At 41.3% G+C, this 23,598-nt stretch overlaps 1 pseudogene; it reads right to left on the minus strand.

The window, feature by feature from the left end:
- Nucleotides 1-1,344: 1,344 nt before the first annotated feature.
- On the minus strand, nucleotides 1,345-1,442 carry LOC145573480 (small nucleolar RNA R71; annotated as a pseudogene).
- Nucleotides 1,443-23,598: the final 22,156 nt, after the last annotated feature.

Genomic DNA, 23,598 nt, shown 5'->3' on the forward strand with positions numbered 1-23,598 from the left:
ATGAAATTGATGATTAGTTTGGTTATGCTTTTCGACTTTACAATGTGTACTGAGTAGTTCCTTTGCTAGGGATGTGGTGAAGCATGTATTAGTGATAAGCTATTGCTAATTTGGGGGTTTTGATTGATTGGAGAATGTGATTAAATTGGTTAATGGAATTTGAGCATGTGTTTGGTTTGATGAGGAGTAAATAACCTTGATTATCAAGCTAGATTGCATAGTAGTTTTCAATGATACAACACATTGATTTGGAAGCTATTATTATCGTTTGATCTTGTTTTGCGATTTTCCTTTGAATGTCATTCGTAGAGACCACTAGCTTGACCCTAGGAAATAGCTCTTCAAGTGATTTTGATTGCAAATACCGTTTTCCCTCGCATTGCTTGACTCAATTTTCCGACAAATTTATCGTGAATGCATGTGAATCCTAAATCCCTAGTACTTTGATATTGATTTCTATTGTTAGCTTTGATTGTGTTGATTTGATTGTTTAGACCCAACCAATTGCTTAAGATTTTGGAATAGCTTAACTAGAGACCTTAGCTTATACCTCATTCCCTTGGGTTCGACTCGCACTTACCCATATACTTAGGGTTGGGTTTGGTAATAAATTTGGTTTGATCGGGGGATACTTAGAACTCAACGACCTAGGTTTTCCTCCCGTCAAAATGGCGCCATTACCAAGGAATGGCATGGTTATATTCTATTGTTGATTGAGTCTATTACATTTTATTTGAAAATTACAAAAAGATTTTCTTTCTTTTAGGCTACATTTGTAGCCGTGCTGTTAATATTTTCCTTTGAGATTTGTATGCGTAGGGCATGAGATCGAAATTTAGTGCCATTTGATCCAGAAATTGAGAGGAACATAACAAGGATAAGAGTTGCTAATCGTTCCTCAAGCTCAAGTCCCTCTAGAGAGGAAGACCATTAAGAAGAAGAAGAAGAACGAGAAAGCATGGGTGCTAATCCAAGATTATCATTGAAGTGGGAACTCTGAGAGCCTATAGATTTGAAAGCGGAATTACTCCTCCCACGACACCGGCAAATGACTTCGAGATAAGACCGGCGATGATTATATTGATAGAGAGGCGTCAATTTAGTGGAGCCAAGCATGAGAGTCCCCTTAACCATCTTAAGGAGTTTGAGAAGTATTACAATACCAAGGTTAATGGGGTTACTCAAGAGTTCATTCGACTTAAACTTTTCCCTTTTTCTCTTATTGGACGTGATCTAGAGTGGTTGGACAAAGAGGTGAAGCCAAACTCTTTGAGGACATGAGATGAAGTGACTAAGGAGTTTCTATCTCGGTTCTACCCACAAAAGAAGACGGCCGTAGCAAGAGCTCTCATTCAAAGCTTTAAGCAAAAGCTCAATGAAAGTCTTTATGAGGCATGGGAGAGGTATGAGGAATACCAATGAGAGTGCCCACATCATGGGATTCCCACTTATCAAATCATCAAAATCTTTTATGGAGGTCTAAGCCCTCAAGTAAAATCTTGCTTAGATGCCGGTGCCGAAGGCCCTATCATGAACAAAACGGAGGATGAGGTGGTGGACTTTATTGAAGATGTGGTAAGGTGTTACATGGATTGGCAAGAAGGTGAGAGAGAGTCGATAAGCAAGAGTGGTTTAACGGTGTATTCAATCGACCATCTCAATGCCATCAACAATTTGTGCACACTTTTTTCAAACTTGGGAAAGGAGATGACCTCGATCAAAGCAAAGCTTGAGAGTGCTTCATCACAAGCACCAATTCTTCCCTCCCACAATAAGGGGAGAGGTACATCTTCTAACTCAACTCCTCCTTCTACTTCAAACAATATGCCAAATGGGTGTTTTTTTTGTGATGTATGTGGATCATATGACCATGATGCTTTTAATTGTCCACATGCTTTTGATAATTGTGATTATGTTGATAATAATAAATGTGAACAAGTGAACTTTGTTTCAAACAATAACAATGGGCAAAGATTTGATGGAAAAAGGAATTTTGGGAATAGAAATTCTCACCAACAAGGGAACTTTAATAATTATAACCAAAATGGTGGTTATAGGAACCAAGGAAATCAAAATTTTTGAGGCAACTATAATAATCAAGGCTATAATAATCAAAGTCAAAGTCAAGGGTATGGGAACCAAATCCAAAACCAAGGCTATGGTAACCATTACCAAAACAATGGCCATAATCAAAACCGGGGTAATTGGAGCAACCAAAATCGGGGTAATTTTCAAAACAACAATCAAAGGGGACCCCCACCCGGATTTTCTCCAAGAACTCAAGGTAATGGTGACAATTCCTATGCCCAACATTCATCTTCTAGGACTACATTGAAAGATATCATTGAGAACCAAACCAAGATTTTGAACACTTACATGTCGGTGAGTGACAAGAAGTTCAATGAGATGATGACACACAACAAAATGGTTAAAACACAAATCACCAAATTAGCAAACATCTTGAAGGAGAGTGCTAGCCCTAATTCTTTACCTTCTTAAGTAGTTGATCCTAAGAAACCGGTGTATTCTATCACCACTAGGAGTGGTAAAGTTCTTGAAGAGAGTGTTTCTAGGAAGAGTAAGGAGGTTGAGAAAGTGAATGATTCATGTGAGAAAAAGGAGCTTGATATGTCAAGGAAAGTGAGTCAAGATGCCAAAGATGAAGAGAAAATTGAAGAAAAATTGCATGAGGATGTGATCAAACCCAAACTTCCATATACTTAAGGAAGTTCATCTTTCTATCCCTTTTACCAAAGCTATGACACATATGCCAAGATATTCTAAGTTCCTTAAGGAATTTTTTAGTGGCAAGAGAGAGTGTAATGAGGTTAACTCGGTAAAAGTTAGTGAGTGTTGTAGTGCTTTAATTCACAATGATTTACTCGAAAAGATGAAAGATCCGGCTAATTTTTCAATCCCTTCGAGATTAATGGAAAAATGTTTCAAAATGCTCTTTGTGATCTTGGTGCTAGTGTTAGCATAATGCCTTATTCCGTTTTTAAGAAGCTTAAGCTAGGTGAGCTTCTCCCAACCAACATGACCTTACAATTGGCCGACCGTTCTATTAAGTTTCCTAAGGGAAGAGTTTAGGATGTCCCCCTCAAGATAGGTGAGTTCACGATCCTCGTTGGCTTCATTATGCTTGAAATTGCGGAAGATGACAATATACCTATCATCTTAAGGAGACCATTTTTAGCTACTTTAGGTGCTTTGATTGATGTGAAAGGTGGCCTTATCATATTGCATATTGGTAACAACAAGGCAAGTTTTGAGCTTAAGTCAATGCATGAGTTCTTTGTCTTTTGTGAAAAGAATTATGTGTATCAATTCATCTCGTTCCAATGATAATGTATGCATGTTTGTGTCTTCTACTAACGATGTTCCTGAAGTTTGTAATGATGTTCCTTTAAGTGTTGAAAGAAAGACGGTTAGTGAAGATAACATGGAGCCCTCAAAGCTTGTGGATGAGGATGTGATTGATATACCTTCATGGTTTGAGCTCTTCCCGAGAAAGGTTGAAGATGACTCCAAATGTGTTGATGGTGCGAAGCCGTCCACTACAAGGAACAAGAAGAAAAAGATGAAAAAGAGAGCTTTTATTAAGAAGAAAATGAAATTGAAAAAAAGCAAACTTGAGCCGGAATTTTCAAAACAAGAGAATGCATCCAACAAGGAAGTGGAGTTGCCCAAGGATGGCATGAAGTTTGATTCCTCTACTGCTTTGGAAAAACTGGTTTTCTTTGACCCTCCGTGATTTGGAGGAAGGGTCGAGCTAAGTACCTTAAGCAAGTGCTTCTCGGAAGGCAACCCGGTTTTCTAACATTTTCTTTTGATTGTATCTTTCTTAATTTTCTTTAATTTCTTTACTTTCTTTCACTTGTGTAACACCCTAGAAATTCCTTTCTTTTAAAATACATGTTTTGCTCTGTTTAAAACTCAAAATAGGAAAATCTAAGACATTACCGACACTGTAAAAACGGCTAAGGCAACTATCAAAGACACACGGTGGAAGGCTATCTTTAGAAACATTCAAAGCGACTCAACTTAAAAAGTCAACGAACAAAAGTAAAGTCAAATCAAAGTAAAACAAAGTCAACCTACAACTTGGAACCATTGTAGACCCTTAACAAAACAAACCAACTTTAAAATCTTTGTGTTAGTCACACAGGCATAATATAATAAAATATCAAAACAATAAACATATCATAAACTTATGGAATCTAGCATGACTCGCTCTTCACTCATGCCCATCATGAAAATGCTTCATCACCTGAAATGGTTCTCTCTACTTGTTTCCACTACTCTCCATTAAAAATGGGTCTTCATAGAGCCAAGGTAAAGAAAAGGCCAACAAATACACAAATACACAATTAGCAAAGCTGAGTACATAAGGGTAATTAAACACACTAACATGCTTTCACCTATCAACACACAACTTACCTCGTTGCAACCTGTTTAAAAGTACACAACATACAACAAGACTTCTCAACTAAGTAAATAAATGATTCATTTAGCATTGATTACGCATCGAACGGGTTTTCCCCCTAACTTGCCCCAGTAAAGGTGTACTAACACGGGAGCTAACCGTGCCAGTATAAAATAACCACTCGTAAGTGACGGAATTCTTGTGCATAATAATAAAAGGAAAATACAGTGTCTTATACTCCTAGTAGAAGTTATGGTTAAATATAAAACCCCATAACTTTCCCTGTTTTGGGTGTTTTTGTCCCTTGGGAGAGTTACGTCACCAAGACTGGTCCGGAGTGGCTTGTCCCTGCAAAACACAGAGACTCCGGTTGGTTTGGAGTTCCGCCTCTGACGATCAAGTTAGAACGCGTTGGAAAGAGTAAGAAGTGCGGAAAGGTAAAGGTGACATCCTCTCGGATTCCGAGATCAGGTGTTTTCTCTAATGTGAGAGAATGTAGGGTAGGCTGTAATAAATTGTAGATGTCCCCAAAATGGGGGGAACCTCCCTATTTATAGGGTCATTGGTAAATGTGCCTCTGATTAGGTCACTCTGTAACTGGTTGAATTGCCCCTCACAAATGTGACATGGCACGCCACGTGGCATCTATGGCACATGTCACTCTATAACTGGTTGAATTTTAACTGTGAATTTTAACTTTTTACATTCTGGGAAAATTACGAGAATGCCCTTGCATTTACCCCTTTATAAATACATATTTTACCCCTCTCATTTTTGGACGTTTCCAAAACGTTTTTAGAGAGAGAAAGTCAAAGAGTTCTAGAGAGAGAAGCTTTGACTACCGTCTGTGTTAAACACAAACAACTCCTTTTTCACCTGCCTGCCTAGCCGGTTTAGCAACCGTTTGTGCTATATACAAACAAGATCACCTTCAACCCGCTTGTTGTAGCTAGTCAACACTTGACCCCTTTTAGAGTCAAATTTAAAGGTACCGTCTCCACCCTCTTCAGCTCATTCTTACTTTTTCCGTTTGTATACTTTCACTCAATAAATAGACTCATCACCAACACACACGGCACAGCGTAGGTCAGTAGTTAGTCGGTCTCCTGGTACGGCTGAGTCTAGGATTGGGGGTGTCGGCTCTGGGTTCATGGAGAAATTTTGTACATCCCCTAAATCGACCGTCTGTGTGTCTGTGTAGGACACAATAGCTAGAACCAAACAAACAGCCATCAGACGGCGAAGGAGAGACGGTAATTGGAGGTATCGTCTTATGAAGTGACCCTAGTTGAGGGGGAAGACATGCAAGTCGACTCTGGGGAATACTCCCCGTCTGGGATCCCTAGGACCCCAAGTGACGAGATATTGTATGAGAATGAGGATAGTGACGGTGAGGAGGCCCCCTCCAATGCTAGGTGTGAAGAAGTTGATCCCGAAGATGGAGACGGGGAGGGAACCGCGTCTAACTCAAGGTCAGACAGAGAAGAGGTTTCCTAGGAGAGAGACAAGGGAAGCACCGCCTCAAGGTCTAACTTTGAGGATAGTAGTGACGATGATGATCTTCCTCTGCTTGAGAACAACGAGGAAAAGGAACGCAAAGACTGGAAAAAGAAGAACAACTCGTGTGAGATCCATATGTCAGCTAAAGATAGAGCTGCAATGGAGAAGGGTTTAGACAATTTCAGGCTTAAGTATCCTCTAGGAGACGGGTTCAACATCCGGGTGCTGCCTGAATTGGGCACCATTGCCTGGGAGGACGAACAGACCAATGCCAATCGGTACTTCGGCTGCTATGAGGCGGCGTTCCTAGCCGACCTCCGCTTCCCTCTTAACGATGTGGTTAAATCCATCCACCGGGGATACGTCTTGGGTGTATGGCAGTAGACTCCAAATTCTTGGGTCAACATTTGGGGTTATATTGTGAATGGCAAGGGCTACGCGCCGGCTGGGAGGCTTTTTCACACATGCATTACCTCAGTCGAAACCCAAGCCGGTGGAGAGGTGGTACACTCTTACAACATACCCCAAGTACCAAATGACCTTAGACAAACTGTCTAAGTGGGATAACTGGAAGTAGTGCTTCTGTCTGGTGTCTTCCTCCTAGGAGAGAGAGAACCGCGAGTATAGGCGGTATAATAGGAAGACGGACCTTCTAGGTCAAAAGTGCAAATTCCCTGCCATTCTAGACGAGGACTATGAGAAAATCATAGAGGCGGGATTCTTTGAACTTACAACCGACTACCTTTCAACCGGGGAAGCAATAAGTGTCCCCAAAAATTGGATACCTAGGCATGTATGGCTGAGAGACGAGGCATTTTTATCCGGCTGCGGTCTCAGCACAATGTTTGGTAGACGTATGTCCAATGTGTATACAGCAGGAATTATGCCGTCTACGTTAAATTCTCGATTTTATTTCTGTTATGTATGTTCTAACAGGCGTTTTGTTTGCAGAGACTGGCAAGAACATGGTTTTTGAAGAGAAAACCCCCAGAAATTCTGCAGCATAAATCCGCAAGGACAAGGCAGAGAAGAAAAGAGCGAAAATTTCCGCCAATAGTCAGGTATTCACCGTTAGACCTGTTTACTTTGAATTTTGTCTTAATATCCCAATAGAGGCGGCTTATTGCCGACTGTATACTCATTGTGCCATTTGCCTTGTAGGACGTTCCTCGATCCTTCCAAAAGCTCATCAAGCGGAAGTCGGATGAAACAGCCAACAGTTCCACCAAATCTCAAAAGGTGTCATCGGCCTAGACGGCTCCTGAACTACCGGTTGGGAAGACCCATCTCAACATCAGGGGGAAAAGCATCAGCCTGCAAGGCTTCGGCCTAGGAATAGACCTAGGCAAGAAGTTTGGTGCAGCGATGGTGCATAAGGCGGACGAAAAGCCTAAGGAAGCTCGTAGTTCTGCCATGATTGTGGGTGATGACAGCCTGTAGATTATTGAGCAAGGTATGGCTAGTCCTCTAAAATCACCGTTTGAGTTTCCTTGACCCATACGGGTGAAGTCTCACTCACAGCAGACTTAAGAGGGTTCATTAGGGAGCCGTCTGTAGATAGGTGCCGCCTATGCAGCTTCCTCACCCAATCTTGATTGTGATACAGACTCCCCTCGGTGGTCGGATGTGCAGTAGTACGCCAAATCTATTCTTGGGACCATCCCCAAGAAGGAAAAGGACGTCATCCCTAGCATAGAGACGTTTAATCTTGATCGGATCATGGCCCTCCTGTCTGAGGTATGTCCCTTCAAACCAAATTTCATTAAATTTCATCAAGTATTTTCCCATTTGAGTTCCTAACACTGCGCTTGTGGCCATAGGCTATGCTGAGGGTGGATGGGTTGAAGAGACCATGGCAGCGCAAGCAGACTGAGGTGAAACGAGCCAATAAAGCTACGCAAGACTCCGCAGACGTTGGTTTCTATTCAAATGCAATAAATGAACTTGAATCTAAAACATTTGAATTGAAACAGGCGGAAAATATCAGGCGCTTGACGGCTGAGCTGGAGACTGCCAAGAAAAAGGCCTCCGACTTTGAGGCTGCACTAAAAAACGCTCAGCCGGACCTCAAGGCGCTTGAGGTGATTGACAAGGAGAACACAGATCTCCGCGCGGACGTCAACCGCCTGAAGAATGAGATGGCCCAGGCTCAAGCAAACTTCAAGGTGACCCTAGAGGCCCGATCGTCGAAGAGAACGAATCCGACTGCACGGACTGCATGAAGCTTGCCTGGGAAACTCTATGCCCGGGGCAGGAGTAGGTCTCTAGGCCTTGGCTTATCAGTATGCTGATGAAGTCATTAATGCCAAGGCTGAGGGCAAACCAGGCCTAGGGACATTCCATGCTTGGGCCAATCGGGAGGTCGAAGAGGAGCCAGCTCAAGCTATAGGCGAAGGCGAGAAATAGCAGAAACAAGAAGATGCTCAAGTAAACTCTTCTCAACCGCCGCTTGAATAGACAGGAGAGGAGGTCCCGGCTGCGCTCCAGAATTAAGTTTTTTTGTCTTTAATTTGTCTTAAAGACGTCTGCTTTTCCAGCCTGCGTGCCGAGTATTTAGATGTAGTGAATCAACAATTTATATGCTTTTTCCCCAGATGGGTATCCGGCTAACATTTCTTTCCGGCTAATTTGGCCGGGGTTTATTTATGAAAGTGTCAATTGAGTTGGCTTTGATTCCATTTGTTTTTAAATTTTGCTTCACTTTTTGCGTTTGCATTTGAATTTTGCATGTATATATATACTTGAGTTTTTGCCTAACTCTTTGAGAGCATGCGGCAGATAACAAACCGGCTGTACTTGCCCCTGGGCGGCTGTGTGGTTGGTTTCAGTACTTTGCTGATTAATTAGCTTGGGAACTTTTGATACTTTAAAGAGTATGAGAGGTTCTCAAGTCAATCAATCACAGTATTGATTGCCCCAAACCAAGCACACAATCATCCAAACACACAAGAAAACCTCCGTTTAGCCCAAGTGGTGAAATAGTCATACTTAGCTTTCTTCTACTCCACCTGGGGTACTTGCAATCCAATTTTTCTCATAGTCCTTTTTCCCTATTGGGAGGACTTGCATAATTTCGAAAAATAATCTAAGTTAAAACTTCTATCGGTCTCCGTCTGATGTATTTGGACATTCGATTCTCGAAAACTTAGTCGTTCTTTAAATTATTTTGGTCAGACGGCTATGAGTTGACCAATTAGGTCGTTCAATCTTTGTCGTTTATATGAGTTTGTAGAGCACTTTGTCACCCGAATGGGAGATACTCTTCTACGACGATTCCACCTGGATGGGCGTCGCCGGACGCCATACTCATGTTGGAGCAGGCGAATTTATAAAATAGGTGTCATCCGACCATTGGTCTCATGTCTTTTGGACTTTGATTTAGCCACTAAGTTTTTAACTTAATTTAATTTTAGTATTGTAATAGTTCAACCGTCTATGTATTGCACAGGCAGTGCTTTAATCATTACGGATGTATATAAACACATGAATAACAGAATTGAAAACAAAAAGCAACTTTTTCATTGATGGGCTTTTTATTTACAAAAATTTACAAGTCTCAAAAGTAGTACTTTTTCAAGTTGTCTACATTCCAAGTTCTAGGAAGCCGTCTGGAGTTTCCAGGCAGTAGGTGTTGTCTCTTACTTCTTCATATATCCGGTAGGGGCCTTCCCAATTTACAGTTAGCTTTCCATGCTCATTTGCCTTACCGATTGCCTCCATTTTCCATAACACAAAGTCCCCAACTTTCAAGGGTCGTTTGTGTACTCTTTTGTTGTAGGCACGGGCCATTCTTAGACGGTAGATCTCATGATGCAAGGCGGCATTGCCCCTGCGTTCCGAGAGCGAGTCAATGCTAGCTGCATGGCCTCCCAGTTTGCCTCTTCATCGTATAGCATGACTCGTAGAGTCGGCTCATAATGTTCGATGGGCAACACGGCTTCAGCACCGTATACCATGAGAAATGGGGTTTCACTGGTTGCCCCTTTTTCAGTTGTCCGGATGGCCCAAAGGACATGAGTTAATTCTTTAGCCCATAAACCACCGGCTCTCTCAATTTTCTTTTTAATGTCGTTTGAGATGAGTTTGTTGAAGGCTTCAACTTGGCGTTTGTTGGGGGTCGGCCGACTGATGCAAAGCCATGTTAGATCCCTTCATCTACCAACCAAGTCTTAAGCTGAGGCGTTTCAAATTGGGGGCCATTATCAAACACCATAGATATAGGTACCCCAAACCGGGTAATGATGTTCTTCCAAATGAAAGAGATGACATCCTTTGTCTTGATGCTCTTGACCGCCTCTGCCTCCACCCACTTGGTGAAGTAATCCACAGCCACCAAAATATATCGTTTTCCGCCTGATGCAGGCGTATAAGGACCCAGAATGTCCATGCCTCATTTAGCAAACAGGACTGGGCTGGGGATTGCTGTCAGGTCAGTTGCTGGTTGATGGATGAGCTTCCCAAATCTTTGGTAATTGTCACATTTTTTTACCATCTCCATGGCGTCTGACTCAAGAGTGGGCCAAAAGTAACCCTACCGCCTAGTCCCGACATCTAGAGATCTGCCGCCTATATGGGAGGCGCAGTATCTTGCATGCATCTCTTCGAGAACTTCCTTCCCCTTTTCTGGGGTAACACACTTCAACAGAGGCTTTAGGAAACCCGCCTTGAAGAGTTCTCCGTTTCTTATCTCGAAGTTTGCTGCCCGCTTCTTTAGGACAGCCGCTTCTTGTGGTGAATCAAGTAGTGTACCGTCTTGAAGACATGCCCGAATGCCATCCATCCAGGTAGAGCTTCGGTCAAGTACTGCAATGGGCTCTTCTTTAGTAATACTTCATTTTTCCATAACTTCCCAGAAGACTGACTAAGGCATATCACAGGAGGCGGAGGATGCCAATTTTGACAGAGCATCCGCCTGATTATTTTCAAATCTGGGCAGTTCACTTAGATTAAAATGTTTAAGTGTCCCAGCTTCAGCTTTGACAGCCTGAAGGTATTTGATCATTGCCGGATGAGTGGCTTCATAGTCACCATGGTATTAGCTAACGACCAACTAAGAGTCAGAGCAGGCGTCAATTTTTTTCGCCCCTACCGCCTTACACATGCGGAAACCGGCTAGAAGGGTTTCATATTTTGCCTCATTGTTTGAGCCCTGGAACTTGAACCGTAGTAGATACTCATATTTGTCCCCTTTAGGAGACTTACAGATTATACCTACATCACAGCCGTTCATAGTAGAGCTCCCGTCTACATACACTTTCCAAACCTGATCAGGATTATCCGGAGCAACCGACCTTGTCATTTAGACAATGAAGTCGGCAAATGCCTAACCCTTCACTGCCTTTCTTGGTTCGTAAGTGATTTCAAGACATTGCATTTCAATAGCCCTCTTGAGAATTCTATTGGATGACTCCAAGGTTGTCATTGGCCGCTTGAGAGGTTGGTTTTTGTAGATCACAACTAGATGTGCCAAGAAGTAAGGTTTCAACTTCTTGGCAGCCATGTAGAGTTCAAGGCCAAAATTTTCAACCATGGGGTACCGTAGTTCAACGCTTCTAAGCACGTGGCTAATGAAATAGACCGAGAGCTAAATGTCGTCTCTCTCAGCAAGGAGACCGGCATTGAGGGCATGATCTGAGACGACTGAGTACATGTAAAGCGTCTCCTTGGGCAGAGGGCTAACCATCCTTGGCAAAGAGTGTAAGTGTTCTTTCAATTTTAGAAAGGCCTCCTCAGCATGATCTCCCTATTCAAACCTTGTCTTCTTCCTGATTGCTTGGAAGAAATATAGACACTTGTCACCTGACCGACTGAGAAATCTTCCCAATGCTGTCAGGCAACCGGTGAGCCTTTGAACTTCCTTGATAGTGCGGGGTGAGTACATGTCAATTACCTCCTGTATCTTTTCAGGGTTAGCCTCCATCCCCCTTGATCAATCAGGAATCCGAGAAACTTCCCAGACTCAACACCAAAGACACATTTCTTGGGATTTAACATGACCTTATGCCGCCTGAGTGTGGTGAAGGTTTCTCGGAGATCACCGAGATGATCCGTCTGTAGCTTGGATTTGACTGTCATGTCATCAATATAAGCCTCTACATTCCTCCCAATTTGATTAATGAAGACAGTATTAATCATCCGTTGGAAAGTAGCAGGCGCATTCTTTAAGCCAAACGACATCACAGTATAACAGAATAACCCCAGATCAGTGACGAAGGCCGTCTTCTCTTGACCTTTTTTACACAGGGGTATCTGATAGAAGCCTGAGTAGGCATCCATAAAACACATCAAGGCATGCCCGACTGTAGAGTGGACAAGGCTATCGATCTTTGGTAGCGGGTAACTGTCCATTGGACATGCCTTGTTCACGTCTGTGTAATCTACACACATGCGCCAGGTACCATTCGACTTCTTTACAAGCACAACGTTCGCAACCCAATCAGGGAAGTTACATGGCCGAATGAACCCAGCGTTTAACAGTTTTTTGACTTCTGCAACTGTCGCCTGACTTCTTTCCTCGTTGTGATTTCTTATCTTTTTCCGGATGGGCTTCTTTTTAGGGTCCACGGCGAGTTTGTGGACAGCGAGATCTGGGCTGATGCCTGGAATCTCTTCCACTTCAAAGGCAAAAATGTCTTTGAATTCTTTCAGCAGAAGGTGCAAGTCTGCACCCAACCTTTCAAAAGTAATCGTCCCCACCTTAACAGTTCGCTCTGGACGGCTGTCGTCTAGAGGAATATCAATATGGTCACCAGCCGGATGGGGACGGAGCTCATCTGACCGTTCCCCGGTCAGTGATTGCTATTTCTTCTCTTTCTTCACCTCCACCAGCTGATCATCTTTTCTTTTCTTTTCCGCTGCTGGTGGGGCTGGGTCAGAGTCCTTAACATCGTCAAGTTCTATTGGCTCTTTCCCCTTCTGACTGCAGCAGCCATTGGTTTGACGTTTGAGAGGTAACACTCCCTAGCCGTCTTCTAATCCCCGTTCAGGGAGCCAACAGATCCATCACCCTTTTAATGTTTTATCAACATGAGAGATGGGATAATGACGGCCTTACACTCATTCAGAGTGGGCGGCCTAGAATAATGTTATAGGCGGTTTGCTTTTCAACCACCAAAAACCAGATGATCATATGTCGCCCTTTTCCCTTCTACCCCAGCCGGATGGGTAAGTCAATTTGTCCGACTAGGTGCACGAACCCTCCCCCAAAGCCAACAAGGGGATGGGATACGTCGCGCAGATTGTCCATCTTGTAGTTCCGCTTGGACAGACACTTATAGCTGATGAGGTTAGAGGAGCTACCAGTGTCTTTAAGGATTAGACCAACCAGTTGGTAGGCGACCTTACATTCAATGACGACCAGGTCATCATGCGGTCGGTGGACTTTGCCCTGATCCTTTTAAGTGATGAGGACGTCGGGGAAAGTGCCACTAGCAGACGCCTACCCATCATCAACAGAATAGATCATCTTCTTTAGATGATCCTTGGTGCCCCGGATGGTCGGGCCACCACTTGCGAATCCGTCTGCTATTGTGTAGACCGGCTCCTTGTCAGTGTCCGAACTACTAGCAGGGTGGACAGTCTTGGACGACTGCCCCAAATTCATCTTTACAGTCGCTTTGGACTTCAAGACATAGGATTTTAGCACCCCCTTGTCAGCCAGACGTTTCAACGTCCGCTTGAGACTATAGCAGTCGTTAGTGTCATGGCCGACTTCCTCATGGAAGTGACAGTATTTATTCTTGTTCCATGACTGAACGGAACTTTTCATGGGATTCGGCTTCTCAATGGTTAGTCGATCCTTTATTTCATGAAGATGGAGTAGTAGTCTGTGTTAAACTCGTACCTAGGAACGTACAGTTTGAATTCTTTCTTTTTCTTTTCGGACGGCTGATCAGGCACATCAACCGCCCAAACTTCATTCCTCTTTTTTCTCTCTTCAGCTTTCTGAGCCGGTAGAGAAGACCGACTCTCTTTTTGTTTGTCAGACTTCTTAGAGTCTGACTGATGGCTGGACAAGCAGAGGTTGGTGGCTTGAATAAAGCTCTCCGCCTCTATCAACTCCTCTTGTAGGGTGAAGACCCTCTTCCAGACGAGGTCAAACTTAAAGGTTGACCCATCCCTCAGACCCATGAAGAAGTCTGTATAGGTTACCTCGTCAGACAGCCCTTGTATCTAGATTCTCACCAGATTGAACCATCTAACGTAGGAGCAAAGTCCTTCTCTCTCTCCCTGTCGTATGGTGCTCAAGTCATGACTTGTTTTCTTGGTAGGGATGTTCATTGAGAAGTTGGAGGCAAGCAGGAAGGCAAGCCTCCTAAAGCTATCAACGCATCCGGCTAACAGGTTACCAAACCATTATTAGGATATGCCCTTCAAGGTAGCTGGGAAGCATCGGCACCACATAGCATTCTCCAACCCCTACATATGCATAAGGTTGGTGTAGGCCATGAGGTGATCTTCAGGGTTGGTGGTACCATCATAGGCACCAACCAACACATTCTTAACCTTGGTTGGCTATGCCACCTCGGTTATCTCCTTGGTGAACACAGAAGTTTGTTCACCAAGTTTAAGCAGACGGAGCTGGCAGTCCAAGGGTTGGACATTATATGCCTCCTGTCCCCCAAAGAGGGCCGGCTGCATATAAGGAAGGGTGTAATGCCCCTATGGAATTTGGGGCACATACGGGACTGTCCCGATCATATGAGGGCCAGTATGGACGGACTTGCCACTTGTATGGCTCTCATGCAAGGATTGAGAATTCCTTGCGGATGTATTTTTGAAGCTGTCTGGAAAGCTTGATGTAGAGGCTGACTCAGACAGTTGTTGGCTCTGGTTATGCTCGATGATGTGTCGAGCATCGAAGAAGGTTTTCTTGTTGTCATGCAGCTGAACAGCTCAGATGACCTTCATTTTACCCGTCTAGGGCAGAAGGACCTTGGTCTAGTAAATGGCAGGCGTAGTCTTCTCCTTTGGATGTGGAGTAGGCTGCCTGTCTCTGACTGACTTTCTCCACTTAGCTTGAGGAGTCTTCTTGGCCGACTGACCCTTGCTAGGGCCAACCGTCCTTTAGTTGATCAGGTCCTTGATTTGACCCTTGAAACTTGTCATGAATTTCATGAGTTCGTCTTTAGTTACTGCAGCCTGACCCCCTGCCGCCTGAGTGTTACCAGGCGGTGGTCCAGTAGTCTTGTTGGTACCAGATTAATTGTTAGGTCGTTCCAGCTTATCTCTAGAACGGATGTGCTTTGAGAGGAGTGACCAATCAGGGCCTACTCGGGTTTCGACTTCACAATCGTTGTATGTATCATGGTCTAAGTAGACCACCCCATCGGCTCCAAGCCGGTTGGGTTAAGGTGGCTGTACAGATTCTTGAACCATCATAGACATACTCTCCCCACAAACGGCGCCAAATGTTTTGGGTGTTTTTGTCCCTCGGGAGAGTTACGTCACCAAGACTGGTCCGACATGGCCTGTACCTGCAAAACACGGAGACTCTGGTTGGTTGGAGTTCCGCCTCCGACGATCAAGTTAGAACGCGTTGGAGAAAGTAAAAAGTGCGGAAAGGTAAAGGTGAGATCCTCTCGGATTCCGAGATTAGGTGTTTACTCTGATGTGAGATAATGTAAGGTAAGATGTAATAAATTGTAGATGTCCCCAAAATGGGGGAATCTCCCTATTTATAGGGTCATTGGTAAATGTGCCCCTAATTAGGTCACTCTGACCTAATTCTGATGGGCAGCGCCGAATTACAGCTTTCTCGGGATTCGGGCCCCAAAGGCCGCCCTTTTCCCAAATTCTGGGAACGCCACGTGTTAGATGAGGATTGTTCCAATTTGGACTAATCTTGGACTAACACGAGTCGCCACCTGGTTGGCCCACGTAGCTTGGGTAAAAATTACCCAAAACTCCCCCCATATGTTCATATTTAAGGTATATACGTTCCAAGAGTTTTGGTGTGTAATCTCTTTCACTTTATGTTGTTTACATATTATAAAACTTGGTGATGACTCTCAAACCATGGCACAATCAAACATTATAATTATCCAAACAAATAAATATTCCAATTTAATTCTTCAATAATTAGTAACCACATAATATTTAATGTAAAATCCTTTTTAAATCTATCTCGGTGTCAAAGACACCTTAAACGCATAATGCGCCACGATTCCTATCCCTCGGTATTAGAAACACCTTAAGTGCACTAAAGCACCAACGTATAATTTATTCCTCGTGTACATAGACACTTACATAGCTCTTTCCTCATGCTTATAACATCAATAAAAATTATATGAACTATAATAAAATTCCTCTTTGATATTCCAAACCAAATTAAACATTTAGTTTAATTAAACATGCTCTCTATCATGCCAATAATAAAAGTGTGGTTCATACATCACATGCCAAAATAATTATTTTCATTCAATAAGCCATCACAAATACTCCATGCTTCATAATTCAATCACCAACATCAACTAAATAATAAATTCCAACCAAAAACTATCATAATTCTATTTGGAATTAATTATTCAAAGCCTAGCATGATCCTATATCACCAAATAAATACCAAGTACGCGAACGTACCTTGAATACGATCTTAAAATCACCACGACTAATAGAAATCACTTACTTCAAAGTCTCATACAAACCAAAATCATAATATAGCATTAAAATCTACTCCACACAAATTTCCAACAATATATACCCTTATTAAACGACTCATAATTTAATTAAAACAAGCTGAAAATTCATTTAAAACCTATTACTTTAATCCCAATTAATGGGTAATCAAAATTCCTTCAAGACACTTAATTTTTAGCTTACTAATAAAAATTCCAGCAATATTAATTCATGAAAACTTTCTGTAATTATGCCTTAAAAACCTCAATTAAAGGTTTAAACCACCCTAAATCATATTCCTTCAATAATCAACTATTTACAAATTTAAGGTTTAAAAAATTGGGGCTTTTTAATTAAATTTAAAATCTGAAAATTAATTTGTATCATACTTAAAATCAATCATCATAAAACCATCACAAAACTCATAATTTATAATTAGATCTAGGATTAAACAAAAGAAAAAAAATAAAAAGAATAATTTTTTTTTTCAAATGGGTGGCCGGTCTGCAGCAGCCACCACGGCACGGCTGGACTGCTGCCGCAACCTGTCGGTGCCGCCGCGGCTGCTGGCGCTTGTGCGGGTGGCTGTGGTGGCGGTCGGTGGTGTGTGCTAGTGGTGGCCGACCGTGCAAAAATGGGAAGGGGAAAATAAAGAAAAAGAAAAAGATTTAAAGGAGAAGGGAGAGAAAGTTTACCTTGATTATTCTCCACGCGAGGCAAAGTTTAATTCACCCAAGTGTTGAGTATTTATACCCCTTTCTCTAGAAACCCTTCTTACCTAAAATTTCCTTTTTTAATATTTCCTAATCCTTTTCTTAATAAAACTTTACTAAAATAAAACTTTCCTAAATAAAATCCCAACTTAATAAAATAATTAATTAAAAAGAGCTTTCCTTTTATAAAATATTTCCAAACATATTTAAAATAAATAATTAAAATGCCATAAATAATTTATTTCAAATTATTTAAATACCTCACAAAATACTTATTTACAATAAAATACGTATAAAAATATGGGGTATTACAACTTGTTTTGTGTTTGGATATATAGGTTGTTTTCATGGGAATCAGATCCCTCAAACGAGCATGAGCATAATGGGAAGGAGTTTCGTGATTAATGATGAGAGTATGCTCGATTTTCTTGAATTTCGAGTTATAAGGGTAAGGTAATCAAGGAGGTAATATTGGGAAAAATTGTGCTTAAATAAGAAGGGCATTTGTGCTTGGTGGGTTCATTATGGTGCTCTCATTAATTTGGAATATTGAAACCACTATCAAGGTGTTTTGAAACTGATGTGTTTTGTGTGTTCAATAATCTCAAGATGATAAAGATGCATATAGCCCATAGTTGAACGCACTAAGAGAAGAAGCAAGGCAAGAAGAGAAACAGCACGGGCGTCCAGCCTGCCTGCGCGGGTGCGCACCCCTGCTGCGCGGCCGCGCAGGTGATCAGCCAAAATATTTCTTCTTCCTTTCTTCTTTCTTTCCCTCAAAACCTCACCCTCGTCCGCACTCCTATTCTCTCTACCCGCGAAACCCTAACCTCCCTACTTCAAATCCTTCACTCAAATCCTCATAATTCTTCACAAAATCATCACATTCCTACTCAAATTTTATCAATCTCACCAACATACATACAACTTTCCTTCATTTCATCTTCTCCATTCTCTTTCCTCCATTGAAGAGCAAATTGGGGTTTTTTGTTTTGGTGGATTTTTGAGCTCGAAAGTTGTTCAAATGTGCTTCTTGTATGGTATAATCATCTTCTCTACCTTTATTTTGCATTATTACATTAATTTGTAGTGAGAATTTGATTATTCATACTTGTGAATAGTAGTAGTATTGATTTTGTTGAATATGATAATTGTTTTGATAATTTGGATTCTCGTATTTGTTGTTTGTTGATTGAAATTGCCTCACATTGTGTTGTTGTTGATTGCATAGCATGATTGTTAAATTTGGTGGCTCTTTGAAGAAGATTGAAATTTGGAATTCTTGGTAGTAATCTTGGTGATTGAGTGGTGGTTTACTTGATAGTGGTGTGGTAGTGTTGTGGTTGATTTGTGATTGTGGTTAATAGAGGAGTTTTTGATTGAAAATTTTGGTTGTGATCTTTGTGAAGCAAATATGTCGAAAATCATGAAAGCCCTCACCTCCAAAAAGAGAAAAACACAAGTAACAATTAAGGAACCCTAACCCACAAATTCACCTTCATCACAAACACAACCGAACAATGATCCTTTACAATTACCAAAAACACGATTTGCTAATCTAAACCACAAACCACTTTTCGCCGACTTTCAAAAAACGAACCATAAAGCCCTCATGGCATTATTATCGAGAGAGCATGATCAAATTGGGAATCGATGAGGACTTATGGGTTTTGTTTGATAACCTTCGGTTAGGTAGCTTTGTTAACACATGCTACCAAGCCTACCTTGAGCCTACTAGGGAGTTTCTTGCTTCATTATCTTACACTCCGGTTGGTGATAAGGATTTCCAAATTTCTTTTCAACTCGTCAATGTTGTGAAGACTATTTCTTTGGCCGAATTCAATGCGGCCCTTGACTTCAAACTGGGAACGGATATTCTCTTTCCCGAGCATGAGTTCTTTCATGGGTTTGCCTAAAATTCATGGTGGCATGATATCTCGGGATTGAAAGATTTCACCGTTTGCTACTCCTAGCAAGTGATATATTCCAACCGTGCCTTCGTGTTCTTCATCGGCTCTTGGGATATTCGGTCTTCTCAAAGCAAGACTTGGGTAATTTGTCGAATGCCTAGTTAGTGGTTCTTTGGATTGCAACTAGAGAGGAGTAGCGAGGAAGGATTAACTTTGGGCACATTTTCTTGAAGAATTGAATTGGACATGCATGGAAAGAAGTCAGGAGATATTTAATGTGGTAGCATGGTAACTAGATTAGCTACCAAGCTTGGTTTTGGTCGATACCTCCCTTCTTGTACTCCGGTGGGGGAAGCCAACACTCTCCACCTCGACATTGCTCATCTCAAACAAGTTTAATTCTTAGCAAAGAACAATGATGATGAGGTATTTGATTGGTTGAAGAGGAATACGCATCATTACTACCTCCCTAACCCCTCTTTGACCTCCCTTCACCGGCAAATTCCAAATGTATGGTTTGTGCCCTAAAGCAATCGCCTCTCCGGTGATGATGATGATATGGAAGATGTGCTTGATGAAGAGCGCCAATACCAACAACATCAACAACAATAGCAACAACAACAACAACATCAACAACATCATCAACAACAACAACAACAACAACAAGAACAACAACAACCTCACCCTCAACATCAACAATAACAATTCTCCGACATGGAAGCTTTGAGTGCCCAAATGAAGGACATGAAAGTTCGAATGGAGGGGATGTATGATCAAGACTTCAAGGCAATCTACAACCAAATGAGAGGCATATCCGAAATGCAACAAGGTATGTTCATCCAACAACAACAACTTTATGATGCTAGTGTAAACCGTAGGGAGATCACCCCCGTGGTTAACTACCCTTACTTTCCTCCTCAACTCGGTCCGGTGCCGTCTAGAGGGGGTGATGGGAGGCCTACCTACCCATATTGGCAAGGACCTCAAGGGTCTAACACCGAGATTCACACCTTATCGGATGAACACGGTAACTATGATTACCGTGTGCCCGGTGGGAGCGACTATAGGGGTGATCCTAATTACCCCTATGTCGATCCTACCCATCCTTTGCCACTAGAGTTTCCCGAGAAATTCACTCCCTTGGCCCCTTGGCAACAAGATAATTATAGGGGCCACTATGGTTGGCCACTCGGTTACACCGGGGGATAGGATCCTTATGGTCCCCTATCTGGATTCTGCTATGATAGGGAGGACAGTGATGATGATGTCGGGCCTAGTGGTAACTAGTTCCCCCTCTTTGTGCTTTTTCCTCCATCCCTTTTATTATGTGATCTTTTGTTTTGTATTGATAGGATGTTGAGATGTATTTTTGTTTAGCTTGGGGGAACATTATTCATATGGAAGGAACTCGGTGCCCAATTTTGTTGTTGTTGAATGTCCTTGATTTTTAGTGCCTTGATGCTTTGGGATTTCTTGTCTTGACTTTTGATTGATGTTGTTGAGTGTTGTTATTTTCTATGAGTATCTCATATTTTTCTTGTTGAGTATCTTTTGATGATGATTGCTCTTTGATGATGAGTTGATGATGATTTTGCTCCTTTAATCCAAATCCCTAAATCCAAAACCCTTGAATTTAAATCCCTTTTATCCAAATTCTTGTAATTTAGTGTATAGTTGATTTTGCTATTTTGTTGTTTTGTTTTGATTTTGCTATTTTGTAGATTAGTTTTATTTTATTAATTGTCTTTTTATTTTTGATGTTGCTTTCTTATTATTTTATTTTCAAATTACTAACCTTTTTCTTTTTAAATAGTTCCCTTTTTTCTTTTTCATTCTCACTTGGTTTTGACGATTCATGCTAATGTCTGATTGGAGCTTCATGGAGCTGGTATTTTCTTTTACCTCGCTTTTATTAGCTTAGCTTGGATAACTCGGTGAGATCTTTCTTATTTCTCTCTTTTCTTTCTTTTCTTTCATTGTTTTCATGGATTAGGATTAGTTTAGGAAGAGTTGAACGGTTCGCAGATGTTTGCTTTGTAACACCATAGGTGTTTGGGGGTTATTGGCGATGTCGTCGAATGACCGCTTGTATGACGATTGGGATTTATATAACATGCATGCATCTTTGCACTTTTCTTTATCTTTTCCTTTTCTTTTATTTTCTATTTCCTTTTTCTTTTCATTCTTTTCGAAAATGCAAAAATACAAAAATATGATTTTGAGGCTTTTTTTCGTTTTCTTTTCATGTTATGCTTATGTTTTGGACATAATACCATCCAACCTTTTGCTTTTGAATGAATGGTTTCCTATGTGGTATCAGTGTGCACGGTTTGAGAGTATGTTTGGTTGATTCTAGGATAGAGTATGCTAAGATAGTGTCTTTAGAACTTTTGGGACCTTGAAGCCGGATTCTAATTGTTTGTGGTAAGTTGGAGTTGCTCCCTTTGGTGAATTTGATACTAATAGTGAGTTATTGCTACAACCATGTAAGGTTTCATTCTTTTCTAGCCTTCTACATATTTTGCATGAGCGGCACATGGATCCTTGACTATTGTATGCTTTATCTAGAACTTGACTCTTGTCTCCCGAGATCGCGACCGAGCCATTTAGGAAGGACAAAGGCATCTCTTCGGGGTGGTGATTTTTACTTTTTTAGGATATTTTCTATTTCTTTATTTTGGGTTTTCATTTGCCTACTTGCTAACCATTTGAGCCAGAAACCTTCTTTTTAAGCCATATCTCTAGATTTTGAGCCTTTTGTTTCATTCTTGTTTCCATTCTTGGTTTTTGTGAAGCAATTGATCATTATTGTTGGATATTGTGATGGATTAATTTGAATATTGGTTCTTATAATGTAAGCAAATTTGTTTTGTGTATATTTTGTGAATAAAGGCAAATGCCAAGTTGAAAAAGCCGCCCATAGTTAAAAGAGGCGAGAACATTGCAATAAAGTTAAAAAACGAAGAGAGAAATTGAGAAAAAGCAAGGCACATTCAAAATGCTTTGGCAAAAGTGAAAAAAAAATGTGAAAAATGAAAAAGTTCAAAAATATTTTGATGTAAGTGTATTTCTCCCTATTTTAAGCATTGGGAACAATGCTTCATTTTATCTTAGGGGGAAGTGTTCTTACGCTTTTTGTGTATATGTTTGTAATTTTTAACTTTGAATAAGCTTGGGGGTGTTGGTGTTTTTGTTTGGTGAATGCTTGATTATGGTGTTGAGGATTGATCACCTTTTGCTTCACAATTTAGGCATACCACCAAATTTTAAATTTTAGCCTACCTTCACCCTTTTCGCCTTGACATTACAACCCTTCTCAAGACCTTTTGACCTTTTTGGTTGAGTCACAAGTCGGTGGAGGGAGATGTGAGTCAAACCTATGGAGCGGGCGGTGTGCATAGTCAAGATGTCGAGTAGCCCTTAAATCTCTTCTTTTCCAGTTCCTTTGAGGAATCATTGAGATGCTCACTAGAGGTGGATTTGAAACTAGTTGGGAGAACGTGGTAAGATTGTTTGAGATGAAGGTGAATTGTGTTTCATTAGTTCTCTATGCTTAGCATATTTTATGTTTCAATCAACCTTAGATATCTTGGAACGTGCATACCCTTATTGTATAGAAAGTTGTTTATTCACTTGCATTTGATCATTTGTAAAAGTCTATTTCAAAAGCTATTTGTTTGAATTTTTTATTTTGCTTTCTTTTTATTGATTTGCCTCATTTTTACCTTTAAGAGTTATGGGTCAATTTCTTACGAGACTTCACTCGTCCTCATTGGCGAGTTTGGGGTTTAAAGGGCTTGTTGTAGCTAAAAACAACCATGATTCCTACGAAAGTGAGTTTTAGTGTACATTCTTATCTTTTTCTTTCCTTTTTCTTGTTTGAATAAATTTTTCATCCTATTTCTACTTGCTTTCATTTTGCTCGAGGGCGACCAAAAATATAGCTTGGGGGATTTTAATGAGTGTCATTTATGGCACTCATTTAGGATGAATATTAATCGCTTTTATAGCACTTTTGTCTCTTTTTCTTTAGTTTTACTTATTATTTCTCTAGTTTGTGTTTTCCTTAGTTGTTTTCCCATTTTCTTGCATTTCTTAGGTTTATTTTGATTTTTCTCTTTTATTTGTTTGCTTTTCTTTGATTTCAGGAGATCGGTGATGTCTTAGAAGCTCAATAGCTTTATCTCAGGATTTGTAAGGCTTAAGATGTAAGCCGGTCTCTCCCTTTGAAGCTCAAATGTTATTGAGTGCAAAATCCAAGACTTCTAGGCCGCTCTCTCAAGCTGTGTGGGCACTTAAAATGGTGTTGAACCCACCGTGGAGGCCTTTGAAAACTGCCACCCCCAACATGCATCAAGTGGAGTGCACAGAAGCATCAACGGACGCACGGGGCTTCCCTGCTCCCAGGCACGGGCGTTCATCTCCTCCTGTT

Source organism: Chenopodium album, chromosome 12, assembly GCF_948465745.1.
Source record: "Chenopodium album chromosome 12, dcCheAlbu1.1, whole genome shotgun sequence".
Lineage (NCBI taxonomy): Eukaryota > Viridiplantae > Streptophyta > Magnoliopsida > Caryophyllales > Amaranthaceae > Chenopodium > Chenopodium album.